Source organism: Vanellus vanellus (assembly GCF_965231255.1).
Source record: "Vanellus vanellus genome assembly, chromosome: 3".
Taxonomy (NCBI): Eukaryota; Metazoa; Chordata; class Aves; order Charadriiformes; family Charadriidae; genus Vanellus; species Vanellus vanellus.
Window position 1 is genome coordinate 12,442,942 of NC_138907.1, and position 5,428 is coordinate 12,448,369.

The 5,428-nt window shown below is 47.6% G+C and overlaps 1 long non-coding RNA gene across 1 annotated transcript; it reads left to right on the top strand.

Annotated features, from left to right (window-relative positions):
* The first annotated feature begins 1,301 nt into the window (after window positions 1–1,301).
* LOC309669883 lies at window positions 1,302–3,798 on the top strand. Its single transcript, XR_014268949.1, has 3 exons — window positions 1,302–1,389; window positions 2,737–2,866; window positions 3,453–3,798. It is a non-coding gene; the product is annotated as an uncharacterized lncRNA (long non-coding RNA).
* Window positions 3,799–5,428: the final 1,630 nt, after the last annotated feature.

Sequence of the window (5,428 nt, forward strand, 5' to 3'; positions counted from 1 at the left end):
GGAAGGTCTTCAGTGGAGAAGAGGGGGAGTCTGCAAATCTGGGAGGTTCTGCAACAGTGAAGTTCCTACCAACCCTGCTGGAAATGTGTCTACATCTCTTGGCACAAACTGGGAGTGGGCTCTGGTCTTTATGTCCCAATATTGCATTTATTCGTGTCTCAGGATAATACAGAGAAATGGGAATAGCTGTGTTCCCCATCTTCCCTCAGAAGTGACTCCAGCCCTTGATATTGCCTGCTGCAGGCTCCATGTTTGCTGGGAGGTTGTTGAGATTTAAAAAAAACAACCCTGTTCTCTCCACCAGTTACAGCAGCCTGCAACACCTGGGCTGGGCAGCCTGAACTCTGTGCTTTGAGGTGTGGATGGGAAGCCCCCACTGAGGTTGTAGGGCTCTATACAGGGAATTCTGCAGCTGCCACTGGAGTGGATCTCTGGGGTAGTTTGGGGACTCCAAGGTGTCAAATCTTCTCCATGTTGATGGATGTTCCCTGCAGCTAGGTCCAGAAGACTGGCTTGACTGCCCCAGGACCTACAGGTCACAAAAGACAAACAGGAATTTACCTTCTTTTTTTTTTATCACTCCTCATCATCTTGCTGTGCTATGTGGCAGGTCCAGAATGGGCTGGCACTATACGCAACCTGGACCACAATCGCCACTCTGCTGAACTTTGCTGTTGTGTTGATCTACAAGTGGAATGTGTCCAATGAGACAGCAACAACTGCTTCTCTGAGCATCCTTGCTCTTGCCCTAGTAGTATGGTAAGCAACCTCATGGGTTCCCACCAAGCCTGGAAGACCCCTCCACCTTTCACACATGGGTTGAACCACCTGCCCTAATGCATTCCTATTCTGTCCCTGTACTGACACTGAGTACAAAGGCCTCTGTTATAATTTATGGCAGGTGAACAGAGAGCATGGGCAGAGCTTTTCTTCCCTGACCCTCAGCAATGCCGATAAGCACGTGCTGTGGGTCAAGAATGGGTCGCCATGACTTGCATGAGCCCAACATGCCCTAGGTTTGTAGGTGAGGGCTTCATATGGAAAAACACATGAAACATGGCTTTCTTTTTTTCCCTAAATATGCCTCAGACAACTTCTTTGTTAGTCTTTTGAATTTTAGCAAATGAACAATTTTGGACTTCAGTCCAAACTAGACTAAACCCATTCTTTGACCAATTCCCTTCTTAAACTTTCTATGGAAAAAACATACAGAGGAAATGCTTACTTTAGTCTCTCTCTTTCTTCACAGGTTTTACCTGGAAAACTTCTTTCTTGACAAGTATGTTCGCTATAACCTCACAATCTACCCAGTGGTCATAATAGCTCTGACTGGCAGCGCCTGCAAGAACTTCTCGCTTTCATCCCCAACAACAAACGGCATTTTTATAGGTGAATCTCTTGTACTGTTTCCAAAGAAGGCCAGTAAACACTTCCACATCTTTCCTGTGTGTTAGGGGCAGAAAGATAGACTTGCCTTTTTGAAAAGTGTTATTTATAAAAAGCAGAACTAAGGGATTTATTAGAAAGTATTCATTTTGCAAAGTTAAGAGTAGAGCAGAAATCATTGCCTGTGAGCCTTGGGGCTGGATTCAAACCTTGTGTTGCCTCAAGTTCCCTTCCTGCCCTACAACTCTCCATCATCCCCTTGGGTCCTCTGCTGGTAGCTCCATCTGACGCAGGGTGGGCTGAAGGAAGAGCAGGGCTGGGATGAAGGCTGAGGAGTTTGCCTTTCATTGTTTGCGATATCGGAACAGTGCAGAAGTTTCTGACCTGAGGAGGGGCTGTATCTCAATTTCACAACCCGAAACCCTGCACATGCTCCCCTCCTACACAGAGCTCGGGCTAGCCTTAACAAGTTTTCCTGGGATTATTTGGTTGCTGCAGGCCACTGGAGCTGAACGTAGTCATCCATTGTAAAAGGGCTTAAGCTGTCCGAATACACAATCACAGCCTGGCAAAAGCTTATGCCATCATGAGTAGTTTCATGCTGGTATGAAAGGGACTGAGCTGCCTGAACTCCGAATCCTTCTGTAGTGGTTTGAGATCCCTATTTCCACCAGCAGAAAAGGAGGGTGTTCCCACCCTTCAGCCTTCCCACTGTCACATACCAGTAGCTAAAGCTAATTTCTGAACTGGCACCACCATCGCAGCCACTCCAGTATGTGTTGTTCTTTGTAAGGGCAGCTGAAGCCCAGTAATGCCTAAAAGCACCCGGCAGGAATTTGACAGAGCTTGCCTGCCAAAGGCATGAGGGCACTGGAGACTCACCTCCTGATGGTTGTGGCCACCAGGAACACGAAGGTATGCATGATGCCCAGCAGAGAGCTGTGTTCCTGCAGTAAGGTGCACTTCTACCAGCACAGTGTCATCCTTTAGTGGTTCAGCTTGTTCGGCTGGTAGGGCAAGAATGCTTTTCCCAAACCAGTGCACTTTTCTTTATATAGTTCAACTATTCTTGGAGTGTTTGGTTAATGTAATGCGTTTTTATTCCTGTGTCCATAAAGCCCTCCCCCCCCCCCCGCCTTTTAGACAAGCCTTGACCTGGAAGTATTGGGTGAGTTTGACTGGATAGCAGTGAAACTCTGTGACATACAACTCTGATGGGGGGTAATGGCTCCTATACAGGAGAGAACTTTCTTTTCCCTCTTCCCCTGAATGCACCCTGTACTGGGAGCTGGGGTATGACAAGAGGCACCTCCTCTCATGCGCTACTGTGCTTCTGTGTTTCTTCTCTAGTTTTTCTGCTGGCGATAACTTGCTTGATCTTCGCCGTGCGGCTGGGACTAGTCACGTGGAGGCACTGTAAGAGACCACTGGAAGCATCAGAAGCCCCAGACCCATCAGGCACATTGGCCTGAGACCTCTGGTATGTTGTGGCAGGTACTTTGAAAGGAGAAAAATGAATTGGGCATCTGCTGGTCCTTCCTTCCAGTATTGATTGCCTTGTGCTCTTCTCTAACTCTTTCCATTCCGAATGCGGATGGCTCGTGTCTGCAAACCTGTCCTGCTTCCACATTCCCTCAACTACTCGCAGCCCCCACCTTGAATCTGCACCCTCCTTCGTTTGGTTTGACTCTGGGTCAGTGCAGGGAAAATGTCCTTCAGCTGAACAGCCCCTTTGTGGGGCGCCTTTGTGGTGGCTGAGCTGTGGCCGTCCGTTCCTGCCAGCACGGGGAGGGCTGTCGCCAGGCTCTTGGCAGGCTTCCACAGAGAGTCGCTCATATTCTTCCCTTGGGAGTTCGTTCTTCTTAAAGTGCAGCTCTAACTGAAATGTTCTTGGGAGTGAAAGGTGAGCAGCAGGAAGTCTGTCATTCCTTTGGCCGTTCCCTGCTGGGTATCTGCAAGCTCTGGGGGTGTGAGCAGATCCATGGGCAGCAACTGTTCCCTTTTTCCTGCTTTTTTTTTATCATGATGGGAACAGATACTACAGCTCTAGAGGTCTACCTTTGCAGTATCAGCTCTGATGCTTGATATCCAAGAAGGGGAGGAGGAGTGACTGCATACCTCTCACACAATTGCAAGCCTTCAACCTACTAGAAGTAGGTCTAGAAACTGAAGATGTGTTCACTTTTCAGCATGCAGTAAGACATCTGGGTCTCTGCCCTGTTTTTTTCCTGACTCTCTTGGTTAAGTTAGTCACCGCACATGGTTCGTGTTGGCTGCGTGCCTCCTGCTGGAGGATGGCTCATAGCTGCTCTGGCAGGAGGTTAGATGTACAGATGAGATGATACCTGATCTTGGGTGAAGCCTGCTGCTTCAAAAGAAGCAAAAAGAAAAAAATAAAAAAAATTTACTTAAACCGGTAGAGTGAGTTCATCCTGGATCAGTGCTTTCTCGTGTGGCTTCAATACTACTATTTAGGAAGCCTAAAAGTGGATTGACTGAACTTTTGGACCACTGCCTCTATTTCTTGTGCCTGCTCAAGGGCTGATGGTGCCTTACTGGTGTCTGGAAAGAGTTCCTACATGGCAGGAGATTTCAAATGCTGAATATCTTGCATTATTACTACAAAGGCGAATATTTTAGAATAAATGTGTGCTATTGTTTACACTTAAAGAGCAAAATGCAATTCCTCTTGTTATTCCATCACACTCTTATTTTCAAATAAAGCTCTGCCTTCCAAGACCCCAGCTAGCAAATTTACGGCAGCCTCACTGTAAGCCGCCTTCTTTAATACAGGAGTATTAAAGCCACTGGTGTGTGGATTAAGGGGTCTGGGACAGGTGAGTAATGCACAGGGAGGCCTGGAAGGTTTTGCATCCTCCCAAGCAAGAGCTTCATGAAGGACTTCTGGACCACGGCAGCTGCACTGCCTTTCTATGGGACACTTAAATAAAGCCATCAGGGGCTTTCTCTGTGTCTGTACCAGCCAAATGACTAGAAACTATACCTCAGGCTACAATTAATGTATTAATTAGCTGGGGAGAGTCAACAGGGCTTCTATAGAGCGAAGTCATGTCTCACCTCTTTTTCTCTGAAGGGTTCAAAAAAAATGTGTAAGGAAGGGTGAACTGTTTTATATTGCTAGTGGCTTCTAAAGAAGCTCAAGAGCTATGGCATAAAAGGCAATATCCTCCCTGAAGTGATTAAGGCTGGGAAATAGAGGGTGTGTTTCTCTCCAAGAAGGGAGGTTGCTGGTGGCCATGGTAGACCTGGGCTAGATAACATAGTCATTAAAAAAACAAGGGATGGTTTGGTTTGATGATGGACAGTTATTTTGGATGCTAAGGAGAAAGTTGACTGGGGAATTGCAAAAAAACCTCTTATGAAACCCAAAGTGGACAGCGCAAATGATGGACAGAAGTCATTGTAGGTACGTACCAAAGGATGCATAAGGAGGAAACCAGACTGTGCTTCACCTTTCAAGTAACGTGCTCTGAGCTGACCCCTGCCACTTGGGTGCAAGAGCTTGGACCTATGGTAGCCACTCTCACCCAAATATTTCCGTATCTGGCAGCAGTAAAGGCAAATCAGGGGTGTTTAGGAAAGGAGTAAAATTGAGAACATCCTCTTACCTCTCTAAAGCTACTGTGCGCCCACATCCTGAGGGCTTTGTGCAATTTGGGTCCTTGGATTTCCAGGAGATTGTTAAGGGTTTGGGAAAGGTTTGGAGAAGCGTGATGTCTCCCTGCCCATCTGAGGAGCAGCTCAGGTGAGGAGGGGTGTGAGCCCCTTCCCCATGGCCACCTCACTGTGCATGCTCTTCACCCTGCTCTTGCCACTCTGAAATGATCTGCAAGGAGAGCCTCAGAGGTCTTTTTCTGAGCGGTGATGAGGTGCCGCAGCAGCACCCACTTAATCTTTTTGCAGACCTCCCTGCGAGAAAGCCCCTGGCAACTGCCCCAAAATGCTTAGGCTGAGCTAGACCCAACCCCCATTTGGCCACCCACAAATAAGCTCCTGGTTCCCCCAAACCCTCTCCAAGCAC